Source organism: Zeugodacus cucurbitae, chromosome 4 (genome assembly GCF_028554725.1).
Source record: "Zeugodacus cucurbitae isolate PBARC_wt_2022May chromosome 4, idZeuCucr1.2, whole genome shotgun sequence".
Classification (NCBI taxonomy): Eukaryota; Metazoa; Arthropoda; class Insecta; order Diptera; family Tephritidae; genus Zeugodacus; species Zeugodacus cucurbitae.
In genome coordinates, this window is record NC_071669.1 from 33,480,616 (window position 1) to 33,496,215 (window position 15,600).

Below are 15,600 nucleotides of genomic sequence, written 5' to 3' on the forward strand. Positions count from 1 at the left end.
AGATAAATATTAATACGAAAAAAATGTCCCTTCCGACATGTCCCGTGGGAATGTGGTAAATATTTAAACCATAAATTACTTTTGGGAGAAATTCAAAGCAAATTTAAAGACATCCGTGCACAACGTTCTACAATCAAAAATTTTTGAATATTGCCTCACAATTCGCTGAAATCGGCGTTTGAATCGTTGTCTAGAAAAACGACTTCCATTTGTGCCGTGCGAATGCCTCGGTTTTTTGAAATTACAGTGGAACTTCTTAACTTGAATCACCAAAATCCACAAAAAAAACTTTGAGTTAGGGAGACTTTCGAGTTATAGATTTTTCATTAAAACAAAATTTTATTAAAAGCTGTAAAATATATATAGTTTCACGAAATTTTTTCATTGAAAAGTAACTTCTATTTAAATTTTATTATATCTTTCTACTTAAGTTTTTTTGTTTTCACCATTATTCAAAATTGACATGCAAAAAATTTAATGGCATGAATGTTAAAAAGAATAAAAGCATATTTATGTAAACAAAAAATTGTATTTATCTGTCACTTCATGGACACTTCATGGTAGATGAGGTACCAACATCTAAGCTTTCGGAATTTATAAATATAAATTTCACAAAATACTGTTCATATTATGTATCTTTAATATGCTGTATGAGATATATGTTTGTATAAATTTAAAAAAAAATGTAAATATACTTATGTTTTCAACGTTTTAAAACCATCTAACCCCTTAGAGGAAACTGCATACATACACTTAAATTTGTGCACTTACATTTTTTCAAATATTAAAATATTTTTTACCATTATAGGAAAAAAATGCAATAACAATTTTATATACATACATAGATAGCTATGAATCTATTTATGTACATACAGAGATAGTCAAAATTATTTACACATCGGACGTTTTTTTACAAGTTTCACAGAAAAAGCTTTGGCTTGTTGTTGTTGTTGTTGCGGGGTAAAAAATGCCATGTTGTTGTAAACCTTGATCAATTCCTGAGCGAATGAAGTCAGTTTGGCTAGGATAGCTAGAAATATGGCGGAGATATAAGCAAATGAACTGAAAACTCGCAGTAGTCAAAAGTATTTACACACATTTTTTTGCGTCAGAAGTATTTACACACAACATGAAATGGATTATCCTGTTAGTTTTTAATGATATTTTTTTTTTTTAATTTTAATGTTTAGTCTAAGTTACTATTCTAAGGCGATAAATTCATAATTGGTTACATTACCATTGGCATGAATACCAGCCTGCTTTATGATACGAATTGATTCAACTCAATTGTGCGCTAAGTTAACAGTTAATTTAGACCAAATGTCGCTAATTTCGGCGTTTTCGGTTATTATATCAATTGTCCTCTTATATTTAACGGAAGACCAAACATTTTGACTAAAGTTTTGGTCAGGGCTGTGCGGAGGTCAACTTGATTTGCTTCACTTAAAACTGTTGTAGGTAAAGATCCTTTATGAAATGTAGCATTGTCCTGTTGTAAAATGTAGTAAATAGTTGGAAAAGGCCGACTAACCACTACAATGGCATGGTCATATGAATTCTCATATATCCGGTTGATTTAGGGTCCTTAAATTAGTACCAAATCTTCAAAACAGAAGTAAGGAAAATTTCCATAAAAATTTCAAAAAATCATAATGTCACTCCCGACTCTATTTACCGTCTAAACTGCATTATTCTTCTTTTCACGTGGTAAATGCATAAAGCGTTTACTAAAGAAGCCCTGGAACTAAAATTCAGCCTTATCTGCCCACGACAGGCTTTAGGATGCATTTTAAGGCAAATGAAAGGCATATCCCTGTTTTTTGGTTTCGGAAATAAAGCTTTTATTCTACACGAAAAAAAACTTCGGACATCCCTGGAAAGATTTTTTATATACATCCTTGATGCAGAAGAGAGTTCTACGACAAAAAACTATGATATGCTAATAAATAAAACACAGTCATTACAAAATCTATCATCTATGGTTTCTAACATGTGGCAACGCTCGTTTTCCACATAATTGTAAACACAGAAACCTTTTCAGCTATTAATGTGCTAAGTGATTTTTAAAATAAGTAATTTTTGCTTAAAAAATCTTAAATAAATCTATATTTTGAATTAAATTGAATGTTAATAGTGTAATTTTCAATATGTGAAGTGAAAAATATGAAAAAATAGTGTTACAGTGTGTGAATTACATGTGTTACTTATAGAAAAAATTGGACTTTTAAACATGAATATTTTAAAAACTATAAGGAGTTGTCAAACCCCGACCGCCAAAGTAATCGGAATCGTGCCGTGATTAATAACGTGTTGAAAATTGTTAATTTTAAATCTTTAATTGCAAATATCTCAGAAACTATAAGTTTGCGGCGGCAATAATTATATATATTCGTAATATGGAGATCCTCCTTTATACGTACATATCCCCGAAATCGTGGGACGGTATACTAAAGCCGACCAAAAAATAATACAGTGTTGATTAGAATATTAGTTTTTTCAACAATATTATTTGGTGGAATTAACCGGGGAAATTTAAAAAGAAAATTATTTTTGATCACATATATTTTGAACCAATTAAGCGGGAAAATCAATGGGTCGACTTTAGTATACTATCCCAGGCTTTCGGTAATAAAATGGGTATCGTTGGAAAGAGGAGGTTCTCCAGATTAAGAATATATATACATATAGCTGCAGCTGACTTATAGTTTTCGAGATATTCGCACTTAAAGTTGAAAAAAGTGCTATTTTTATCTTGAATTTTCACAATATATACTGAATATTTTATTAATATTCTGCACTTATTTTACACTTACACTTCACCACATTGTTTCTGCATATTTATTTTATAAAATTTATCACGAAAATGGCTGTAAATAAATATTTAACATTTTACACAAATCTTCGTTAAAAAAATAGCAAAAAGGTTTGCAGGTTGACAAGTAATCAGTGTTGCCACATCAAATATTTCGCAAAAATCAAAAGAATAAAAGTAAACAGAAAAAAGAAGGATTATACCCCAAACCAAACCATAATGATGTTATGACTAATGCAAAGTCTTTCGGTATTACCTTTTCTTTGATAACACCCGGTGATTGCCCGACTAGGGTTATTTTTTTGAAGCGCGGCCGAAGGCCGCCTATGCGGAATGTATTTCTACACGAAAGAATATTTCAAGTCCCCCTCTTTGATAACTCCCGGTGTTGGCTTGACCAGGGTTATTTTTTTGAAGTGCGGCCGAAGGCCGCCAATCCGGAAAGTAGTTCTACACGAAAGAACTTTTCATTTCCCCCATTTTGATAACTCCCGGTGTTGGCCCGACCAGGGTTATTTTTTTGAAGCGCGGCCGAAGGCCGCCAATGCGGAAAGTATTTCTTCACGAAAGAATATTTCAATTCCCCCTCTTTGATAACTCCCGGTGTTGGCCCGACCAGGGTTATTTTTTTGAAGCGCGGCCGAAGGCCTCCAATGCGGAAAGTATTTCTTCACGAAAGAATATTTCAATTCCCCCTCTTTGATAACTCCAGGTGTTGGCTCGACCAGGTTTATTTTTTTGAAGCGCGGCCAAAGGCCGCCAATGCGGAAAGTATTTCTACACGAAAGAATATTTCAATTCCCCCTCTTTGATAACTCCCGGTGCTGGCTCGACCAGGGTTATTTTTTTGAAGCGTGGCCGAAGACCGCCAATGCGGAAAGTATTTCTACACGAAAGAACTTTTCATTTCCCTTACTTATAGTACATAGAGTGAATATCATAAACTTTCTTATATTATCTTTATATAATCTTTTTATAGGGCATTTGTTTTCTGCATTTGGGGTATTTATTTATTTTGGTTCTTCTCATTCCTTTGCAAAATATCTGATATGGCAACACTTATTACTTGTCAAGCTGCAACCCTTTTTGTTATTGTTGAGATTTGTGTAAAATGTTAAATACTTATTTACAGCTATTTTCGTGATAAATTTTATAAAATAAATATGCAGAAACAATGTGGTAAAGTGTAAGTGTAAAATAAGTGCATAATATTAATAAAATATTCAGTATATATTGTGAAAATTTAAGATAAAAGTAGCACTTATTTCAACTTTAAGTGCGAATATCTCGAAAACTATAAGTCAGCTGCAGCTATATGTATGTATGTATGTATGTGATTGGCGTTGCAACCGTTTAGCCGGTTATAGCCGAATCGACGATAGTGCGCTACCTGTCTCTCTCCTTTGCAGTTCGGCGCCAGTTGGAGATCCCAAGTGTAACCAGGTCGCTCTCCACCTGGTCCCTCCAACGGAGTGGAGGCCTTCCCCTTCCTCGGCTTCCTCCGGCGGGTACTGCATCGAACACTTTCAGGGCTGGAGTGTTTTCGTCCATTCGGACATGACCTAGCCAGCGTAGCCGCTGTCTTTTTATTCGCTGAACTATGTCAATGTCGTCGTATAACTCGTACAGCTCATCGTTCCATCGTCTGCGGTATTCGCCGTTGCCAATGTTCTGAGGACCATAAATCTTGCGCAAAATTTTCCTCTCGAAAACTCCTAGTGTCGTCTCATCTGATGTTGACATCGTCCAAGCTTCTGCACCGTAAAGCAGGACGGGAATGATAAGTGACTTGTAGAGCTTGATTTTGGTTCGTCGAGAGAGGACTTTACTGTTCAATTGCCTACTCAGTCCAAAGTAGCACCTGTTGGCAAGAGTTATTCTGCGTTGGATTTCGAGGCTGACATTGTTCGTGTTGTTGATGCTGGTTCCCAGGTATACGAAATTATCTACGACCTCGAAGTTATGACTGTCAACAGTGACGTGGGAGCCAAGACGCGAATGCGCCGACTGTTTGTTTGATGACAGGAGATATTTCGTCTTGTCCTCATTCACCTCCAGACCCATTCGCTTCGCCTCCTTATCCATGCGGGAAAAAGCAGAACAAATGGCGCGGTTGTTGCTTCCGATGATATCAATATCATCGGCGTACGCCAGAAGCTGTACACTCTTGTAGAAGATTGTACCTTCTCGGTTTAGCTCTGCAGCTCTTATAATTTTTTCCAGCATCAGGTTAAAGAAGTCGCACGATAGTGAGTCACCTTGTCTGAAACCTCGTTTGGTATCGAACGGCTCGGAGAGGTCCTTCCCAATCATGACGGAGCTTTTGGTGTTGCTCAACGTCAATTTACACAGCCGTATTAGTTTTGCGGGGATACCAAATTCAGACATCGCGGCGTAAAGGCAACTCCTTTTCGTGCTGTCGAAAGCAGCTTTAAAATCGACAAAAAGGTGGTGTGTGTCGATCCTCTTTTCTCGGGTCTTTTCCAAGATTTGGCGCATGGTGAATATCTGGTCAGTTGTCGATTTTCCAGGTCTAAAGCCACACTGATAAGGTCCAATCAGTTTGTTGACGGTGGGCTTTAGTCTTTCACACAATACGCTCGATAGAACCTTGTATGCGATATTTAGGAGGCTGATCCCACGGTAATTGGCGCAGATTGTGGGATCTCCCTTTTTATGGATTGGGCAGAGCACACTGAGATTCCAATCGTCAGGCATGCTTTCTTCCGACCATATTCTGCAAAGAAGCTGATGCATGCACCTTATCAGTTCTTCGCCGCCGTATTTGAATAGTTCTGCCGGTAATCTATCGGCCCCCGCTGCTTTGTTGTTCTTCAAGCGGGTAATTGCTATTCGAATTTCTTCATGGTCGGGTAATGGAACATCTGTTCCATCGTCATCGGGGATCGGGTTCGCCATCTCCTGGTGTTATACTCTCACTGCCATTCAGCAGGTCGGAGAAGTGTTCCCTCCATAATCCCAGTATGCCCTGGACATCGGTTACCAGATTACCACCTTGGTCTCTACATGAGGATGCTCCGGTCTTGAAACCTTCGTTAAGTCGCTTCATTTTTTCATAAAATTTTCGAGCATTCCCTCTGTCTGCCAGCTTCTCAAGCTCTTCGTACTCACGCATTTCGGCCTCTTTCTTTTTTTGTCTGCAAATGCGTCTCGCTTCCCTCTTCAGCTCTCGGTATCTATCCCATCCCGCACGTGTTGTGGTCGTTTGCAATGTTGCGAGGTAGGCAGTCTGTTTTCTCTCCGCTGCGAGACGGCACTCCTCATCGTACCAGCTTGTTTTTTGTCGTTGCCGAAAACCAATTGTTTCGGCTGCAGCGGTACGCAGTGAGTTTGAGATGCCGTTCCACAGTTCCCTTATACCGAGATGCTGATGAGTGCTCTCAGAGAGCAGGAGTGCAAGTCGAGTAGAGTATTTCGTGGCTGTCTGTTGCGATTGCAGCTTTTCGACGTCGAACCTTCCTTGTGTTTGTTGACGGGCATTCTTTGCTGCACAGAGGCGGGTGCGTATCTTCGCTGCGACCAGATAATGGTCCGAGTCTATATTTGGTCCTCGGAGCGTACGCACGTCTAAAACACAGGAGACATGTCTTCCGTCTATCACAACGTGATCGATTTGGTTCCGCGTGTTTCGATCAGGAGACAGCCAAGTAGCTTGATGTATTTTCTTATGCTGGAATCTGGTACTACAGACGACCATATTTCGGGCCCCAGCGAAGTCGATCAGCCTCAGGCCGTTTGGCGATGTTTCGTCATGGAGGCTGAATTTTCCGACTGTTGTGCCAAAGACACCTTCTTTACCCACCCTGGCGTTAAAATCACCAAGCACGACTTTTACATCGTGGCGGGGGCAGCGCTCATAGGTGCGTTCTAGGCGCTCATAGAAAGCATCTTTGGTCACATCGTCCTTCTCTTCCGTTGGGGCGTGGGCGCAAATCAGCGATATGTTGAAGAACCTCGCTTTGATGCGGATTGTGGCTAGACGTTCATCCACCGGGGTGAATGCCAGGACTCTGCGACGGAGTCTCTCTCCCACCACAAATCCAACACCAAATTTGCGCTCCTTTATATGGCCGCTGTAGTAGATGTCACAAGGACCCACCTTCTTCCGTCCTTGTCCCGTCCATCGCACTTCTTGGATGGCGGTGATGTCAGCCTTAAGTCGTATGAGGACATCAACCAGCTGGGCAGAGGCACCTTCCCAATTAAGGGTCCGGACATTCCAGGTGCATGCCCTTATATCATTATCCTTAAAACGTTTGCAGGGGTCGTCATCAAAAGGGGGGTGTCTCATCCGAGGCTTTCGTCGATTTTTCATTGGTACTTCGTTTTTATGTGGTGGGTCCCAAGCCCACCAGCCATAGCGGGCTTCGCCTTCTCACTTTAGCTCGCCTTCAAACGGATGTCTGTTGGCTACTCAGAGGATACTTGGTCTAAAACCGGAAGTCGTGAGCTGCTTGAACCATGTGGAGAAGAATCGTTTCTGGCCACTCCCAAGTGAGTGACAATCAAAAACTTTCCTCACTTGCGTGAACTTCTACACATGATCCCATCCTCCAGCTATATGTATATATATTCTTAATCTGGAGAACCCCCTCTTTCCAACGATACCCATTTTATTACCGAAAGCCTAGGATTGTATACTAAAGTTTCCCCAAATCAATTAACCGAGTCCAATTATCCGAGAAAATTTACATGTGCTTTCTTCATAAGGTATTATTTTTTTCCCGTAACACCGTTCAATTAAACGGAGAAAAGAATTAACCATTGGGCCAAGAAACGAAAAGTACTGTATTCGTAATCTTGAGATCCTCCTCTGGCTGGGATTTAGTATAGCATCCCACGATTTTGGGGATAAAGTGGGTATGGTTGGATAGAAGAGATCCTCCAGATTAAGAATATATATAATTATAGCAGCAGGAGACTAGTATAGTTTTCGAGATATTCGCGTTTAAAGTTTAAAAACTGTCTAATTTTAACATGTAATTTCTCGCTATATAGTTAATTTTTCATTTATATTTGCACTTACATTTCACTACTTTCTTTCTATATATTTATTTTACATTAATTATTTAGTAATTAGCTTTATATAAGCATTTTAATTTTTATTCAATTCAATTTTGTCAATTCACACAATAACAAAAGGGTTGCATGCTGACGAAAAAGAAGCATGGCCATATCTAAAAAATTTTAAAATGAATTAAAATATATAGAAAGGAGGGATTTTATCCCATATATAAAAACCATAATACTATGGAAAAATACTTCAGTATTTCTCTTAATTCGATAAACCACGGTGTTGGATTGTCCAGGGTTATTTTTTTGAAGCGCGGCCGAAGGCCGCCAATGCTGAAGGTAGTTCTACACAAAAGAAGTTGTAATTTCCATCTCTTGGATAATCCCGGTGTTCGCTCGACCAGGGTTATTTTTTTGAAGCGCCAATGCAGAAAGTAGTTCTACACGACAAAAGTTATGATTTCCATCTCTTTGATAATCCCCGGGGGGAAACTTTAGTATACTATCCCAGTCTTTCGGTAATAAAATGGGTATGGTTGGAAAGAGGAGGTTCTCCAGATTAAGAATATATATACATATAGCTGCAGCTGACTTATAGTTTTCGAGATATTCGCACTTAAAGTTGAAAAAAGTGCTACTTTTATCTTGAATTTTCACAATATATAGTGAATATTTTATTAATATTATGCACTTATTTTACACTTACACTTCACCACATTGTTTCTGCAAATTTATTTTATAAAATTTATCACGAAAATAGCTGTAAATAAGTATTTAACATTTTACACAAATCTCTTAATTTCAACAATAACAAAAAGGGTTGCAGCTTGACAAGTAATAAGTGTTGTCATATCAGATATTTTGCAAACGAATGAGAAGAACCAAAATAAATAAATACCCAAAATGCAGAAAACAAATGCCCTACAAAAAGATTATATAAAGATAATATAAGAAAGTTTATGATATTCACTCTATGCACTATAAGTAAGGGAAATGAAAAGTTCTTTCGTGTAGAATTACTTTCCACATTGGCGGCCTTCGGCCGCGCTTCAAAAAAATAACCCTGGTCGAGCCAACACTGTGAGTAATCAAAGAGGGGGAATTGAAATACTCTTTCGTGTAGAACTACTTTCCGCATTGACGGCCTTCGGCCGCGCTTCAAATAAATAACCCTGGTCGAGCCAACACCGGGAGTTATCAAAGAGGGGGAATTGAAATATTCTTTAGTGTAGAAATACTTTCCGCATTGGCGGCCTTCGGCTGCGCTTCAAAAAAATAACCCTGGTCGAGCCAACACCGGGAGTTATCAAAGAGGGGGAATTGAAATATTCTTTCGTGAAGAAATACTTTCCGCATTGGCGGCCTTCGGCCGCGCTTCAAAAAAATAACCCTGGTCGGGCAATCACCGGGTGTTATCAAAGAAAAGCTAATACCGAAAGACTTTGCATTAGTCATAACACCATTATGGGTTGGTTTGGGGTATAATCCTTCTTTTTTCTGTCTATTTTTATTCTTTTGATTTTTGCGAAATATTTGATGTGGCAACACTGATTACTTGTCAACCTGCAACCCTTTTTGCTATTTTTTAAACGAAGATTTGTGTAAAATGTTAAATATTTATTTACAGCCATTTTCGTCATAATTTTTATAAAATAAATATGCAGAAACAATGTGGTGAAGTGTAAGTGTAAAATAAGTGCAGAATATTAATAAAATATTCAGTATATATTGTGAAAATTCAAGATAAAAGTAGCATTTTTTTAACTTTAAGTGCGAATATCTCGAAAACTATAAGTCAGCTGCAGCTATATATGTATATATATTCTTAATCTGGAGAACCTCCTCTTTCCAACGATACCCATTTTATTACCGAAAGCCTTGGATAGTATACTAAAGCCGACCCATCCCCGGTGTTGGCTCGACCAGGGTTATTTTATGCAGAAAGTAATACTACGCGAAATCGTGGGATGTTATTCTAAAGTTTTCCCCCTCTTCTTTCCAACCATACCCATTTCAACTCTGAAATCGGGGGATACTATACTCAAGCTGACCCAAAGTATAATTCAAGCAAAATATTCACAATGTGGTTATGAGAGCTTTTACCTATGAATATAATGATTGATTGAATACCAAATCCAAATCTAAATAACACTTAATATTAATGTTGGGATACATATGACTACTGATTATTGATTGTACCGTTTATGATAACACTATAGAACAACACTTCTATATTTAAACAATATGTAGCAAATAACGTTGCATTATTTTGTATTTGGATTTACGAATTACTATAGCTTTAACTGAACACAGTATTAGATACTTTTTGTGAGGTAAACAAATAAATTAGTCATGTGAAATAAATTTATCGATAAGCAGGAATTCAATTGAGTACGTAAGTCTGCAACAGCACGTCTACACCGACTTTGATTCATAAGTGCTGAACACAAAGACGACGACACGACACGACGTAGCGACGGCTGATCACAAATGTCGCTTTGAAGCCAGCGTCTTGCACATTTTGAAGACCGTACTAAAAACTTTCATTTCAATAAAATTTACATATTTAGTTTAAAGTGAAATTATTTACACAAAAAATGTAAAAATTGGCGATTTATTTGTTTTAAGTAATCGATTGTTATTATAAATGATATATCAAAGCTATTTTACGTTTCTGCTGGCAAAATAACGTCATACTTGTGAGAACTTTGAATAATTTTACATTTCACATGTTAGTGGCAGCTCTTCAGCGGCCATTGTCGTCGGCAAAATTAGAAACATTTCTAATTTGGCGACAGTGAAGACTTGAACCCTTTTGTCGTGAAGTCGTGCTGTTGTCAAAAAATCTGTGCCCATAAGAACGCGTGTATTTTAATATTTGACAGATGTCGCTCGTCGCTTGTCGTCTTCTATGTGTTCAGCACAATACCATTGTATAATGATTCATACAATGATTCATACTATCATGGATTTCCAAAATCTGTCGTTTACGCTGAAACTCTACCCTGAGGATTGTTAAATAAAAGTCACACTTTAATGGCAATACACTAATCTTTATTTCTAATTCCTTATAACTTAACACTTTATTACATGGATAATATGATACGAAACTCTTCTCTTTTTCTTGTTGAGAGAGCCCATGAACTCTTTTTTGATGTCGGCAACAAAACCAGATCATGCGCTACTGAACAGCTGACAGTCAAAATTACGAGCTACCACTGAGAATACCGCAGAAATAAACGATGAAATAGTTCGTTTTTTGTACGATAAGTTTTTCTGTGATTTTCAATTATTATCAACTTTTATTTACATGAAGTTAACATGTGTGTATTATTTAAAAAAACAGTGGCTATTTGTACCCAAGTAATATACTTTCTTTAGCAGTGTTAAATGTCATTTACGTAAATACATATCTGGGTACAAGTTTTTTCTTAAAATTTTAGAGAATATATTAAGGTGTTAATTTTTTTATAAAATATAAATAAATATATGAGTTACTAAAATATTTGCAGAAAATTAAGTTACATTATTGTCGACTTAAAATATCTACGATTTAGAATTATTATAATATTTTGTTCTATTTATATTTATGTATATATCCTAAAATATGTTTTATAAATGCATGTGTTGGCTTAATAATGGATAAGAAGTAAATAACAAAAAAATAAATACCCAAGATGTCTAATAAAAATCTCCAAACTTATATTTTTTCTCAGTGTCACCACTGCAAAATGTTATAAAAAATGCGGACTTTAACAGCTCTCTCTCGAATGAAAGAGTTTCGTATAATGTTATCTTTGCTTTATTACTCAATACTCTACTTTACAACTCTAACTTATAACGTGTTTACACCTTACTCGACAACTCTCTCTTCAAAATTGTCTTTACTCGACAACTCTCTTATAAGAACTGTGTGTTACTGCCAGTCCGGCAGCCCTTATATATATCGATTGTTGGCAATATATCGCCAGTCGAATGATGTCTAGATAGATCTGGCAAGTTATCGCTTGCGATTGTCAATTCTAGTTTGTTCTGGTACCATTTTCGTTACACTTAAGTCTGATCGTCCCGATTAGACATACTTCCAGAAAAAACGCTTAGCATTTCTTCTTGTGTATTCTAGGACACAGTTGTCCTCCTTAGCATTCCTTCTCCATTGGCATTAATCCTAAACTTTAAATCAATCAGTAACCAAAAATGATCCTCGCAGTCGTCTACGCCGTTGTTTCCTGGACAACAGGTCGATAAGCCAGGAACAAGGATATATCGGCGTCCTCTGTACCTGTGGTGGTATCTGTCCACCAGTTTCCTTAAATGCTCTTTCAGATAGCGGATGAATAGTTCCACCATGCAATCGGACTGTGGATGGAATACAACTGCAAGTTTTTTCTGGACACATAGCTTCTGATACATCTCGCAACATTTGATGTCCACGTCCACGTCTCTTTATCAAGAACTGTACGTCAGTCTCTTTACCACGAATTGGGCGCACCGCTGTCCTGACCAACAAAACACTCCAGTTTCCTAACATACTGGTAGGTAATGGACCAGCTACAACCATGACGAAACGCTCAAATGGCGCTCCCAAACTCTACTGCTTCTTCTGAATCTCAAGAATCCTTGATTGGTACCTTTGTGCATCTCATTGCGAACTTTAAGTAATCCTTCATCCCGACAATCATGAGATATCGGGAGATTTGTCCTTTAGTTTTCCACACTCGATATAAGCAACCAGCCACCAACTTAAGACTGTTCCACTGAGCTTTTGCGACTAGAGGTTTTGCGGCCATTTCTTCTTTCTTTGGACTTTTCACACCTGGAACCTCATGTTGTCGCAATTCTTCTTCCTTCAAATCAGAATCTTTTGTCCAAGACACGTCAGTCTCCTCTGAGATCGCCTGCGTCAATATATGTGCCTACTGCTCCTTCAATTGTGTATTCACCTGTGCCGAAGCCTGCGATGGTATACACTCTCCATGCACTTCTAGCTGTGTTGACATCTCTGCTCTATTTAAGGTCACCTCCATCGACTCCTCCTCTTTCAACTTTAAGGACACCCCTTTCACTTCCAATGGTGATAACAAAACCTCTCCATGTGCTTCCAAAAGTCTTAACATTCAAGTCTCATTTGCTTCCCAATGTGTGGAAATATTATCCCCATGCTCTCCAAGCTGTCTTAACATGTCTGCTCTATATGAGGTCACATCCATAGATTAATCCTCACTTTCCATCTGTGAAGACACCCCATTCGCTTCTGACATTGTTGACAAAATCTGTCCATGCGCTTCTAAAAGACTTGACATACACTTCTGCTATTTGTGAGGCCACCTGTGATAAACGTGTTTCCTGTTCTTTCAGCTGTGCTGACATCTGTGTTGACACCTATATTTTTTAAGGACACTTGCGTTAATATTTGCGATGGCATCTGGGCTTGCTGAGCCAAAATTCGTGCCAACATTGTGCTTATGTCCGTATTCTTTGATGAATATTGGGTTTCTTCTCGCAATCGGGCTTGTAACTCAGCTTTCAACCCATTCGTTGCTAAGCCTCGTTGTTTCAACTCTTTTTTAGCTGTGGTATCATTAATTTACTGAATTTGGCCATTATCTCCTATGGTATCTTATTTGTCAATCCCACTTCTGACACCAATTGTAACGGATTTTGAAAATCTGTCATTTACGCTGAAACTCTACCCTGAGTTCGATCACTGGATTGTTAAATAAAAGTCACACTTTAATGGCTATATACTAATCTTAATTTCTAATTCCTTATAACTTAACACTTTATTACTCAATACACTACTTTACAACTCTAATACGCTAGACAGACGGCAAAGTTATTCCCGATTAACTGCGCTTTTAATCAGTTCCAATTTTGTGGGTGACAGACGGCAGCAAAGCGAGTTATAAACTCCCATAACAGCTGATTGGCAATAATATTTCCATTTTGGTGAAATAAAATTGGATAGAAAGCAATTATTGCGGTTGTTAGCCGCACAAATAGTATAAAATCACTAATTATTAAAAAAATAGATATAAATACGTTAGTATTATTACTTCCATTTTAGAAAAAATTAGCATGCGTATGTTTTTGTTTACATTTAATTGAAAAACATCTGTCAGTATTGCATATTTTCATTCACAATAGATAAAAAGCGGCCATGTTTAACAATGTTGCCAACGAAAATGCCACGAACTCCCTTTTGAGGATTAAATGGGAGTTAGCAAACGGAGGATGGGATCATGTGTAGAAGTTCACGCAAGTGAGGAAAGTTTTTGATTGTCATTCACTTGGGAGTGGCCAGAAACGATTCTTCTCCACATGGTTCAAGCAGCTCACGACTTCCGGTTTTAAACCAAGTATCCTCTGGGTAGCCAACAGACATCCGTTTGAAGGCGAGCTAAAGTGAGAAGGCGAAGCCCGCTATGGCTGGTGGGCTTGGGACCCACCACATAAAAACGAAGTACCAATGAAAAATCGACGAAAGCCTCGGATGAGACACCCCCCTTTTGATGACGACCCCTGCAAACGTTTTAAGGATAATGATATAAGGGCATGCACTTGGAATGTCCGGACCCTTAATTGGGAAGGTGCCTCTGCCCAGCTGGTTGATGTCCTCATACGACTCAAGGCTGACATCACCGCCATCCAAGAAGTGCGATGGACGGGACAAGGACGGAAGAAGGTGGGTCCTTGTGACATCTACTACAGCGGCCATATAAAGGGCGGCAAATTTGGTGTTGGATTTGTGGTGGGAGAGAGACTCCGTCGCAGAGTCCTGGCATTCACCCCGGTGGATGAACGTCTTGCCACAATCCGCATCAAAGCGAGGTTCTTCAACATATCGCTGATTTGCGCCCACGCCCCAACGGAAGAGAAGGACGATGTGACCAAAGATGCTTTCTATGAGCGCCTAGAACGTACCTATGAGCGCTGCCCCCGCCACGATGTAAAAGTCGTGCTTGGCGATTTTAACGCCAGGGTGGGTAAAGAAGGTGTCTTTGGCACAACAGTCGGAAAATTCAGCCTCCATGACGAAACATCGCCAAACGGCCTGAGGCTGATCGACTTCGCTGGGGTCCGAAATATGGTCGTCTGTAGTACCAGATTCCAGCATAAGAAAATACATCAAGCTACTTGGCTGTCTCCTGATCGAAACACGCGTAACCAAATCGATCACGTTGTGATAGACGGAAGACATGTCTCCTGTGTTTTAGACGTGCGTACGCTCCGAGGACCAAATATAGACTCGGACCATTATCTGATCGCAGCGAAGATACGCACCCGCCTCTGTGCAGCAAAGAATGCCCGTCAACAAACACAAGGAAGGTTCGACGTCGAAAAGCTGCAATCGCAACAGACAGCCACGAAATACTCTACTCGACTTGCACTCCTGCTCTCTGAGAGCACTCATCAGCATCTCGGTATAAGGGAACTGTGGAACGGCATCTCAAACTCACTGCGTACCGCTGCAGCCGAAACAATTGGTTTTCGGCAACGACAAAAAACAAGCTGGTACGATGCGGAGTGCCGTCTCGCAGCGGAGAGAAAACAGACTGCCTACCTCGCAACGTTGCAAACGACCACAACAAGTGCGGGATGGGATAGATACCGAGAGCTGAAGAGGGAAGCGAGACGCATCTGCCGACAAAAAAAGAAAGAGGCCGAAATGCGTGAGTACGAAGAGCTTGAGAAGCTGGCAGACAGAGGGAATGCTCGAAAATTTTATGAAAAAATGAAGCGACTTAACGAAG

General features: G+C 38.9%; 1 protein-coding gene across 5 annotated transcripts in view; it reads right to left on the bottom strand.

Moving 5' to 3' along the window:
- The window catches only part of LOC105218665 (alpha-tubulin N-acetyltransferase 1), a 59,868-nt gene extending 49,659 nt beyond the window's left edge, over nt 1–10,209 (bottom strand). Inside the window, exon 1 of one of the 5 annotated variants that reach the window (XR_008471021.1) lies at nt 10,046–10,209. The gene's annotated coding sequence lies outside the window, so the exon portion shown is untranslated. Of the gene's footprint in view, nt 1–9,949; nt 9,968–10,045 lie in introns of those variants that run through there. The other 4 variants (XM_029044476.2, XM_054229617.1, XM_054229618.1 and 1 more) reach the window with 4 other exon arrangements.
- Nucleotides 10,210–15,600: the final 5,391 nt, after the last annotated feature.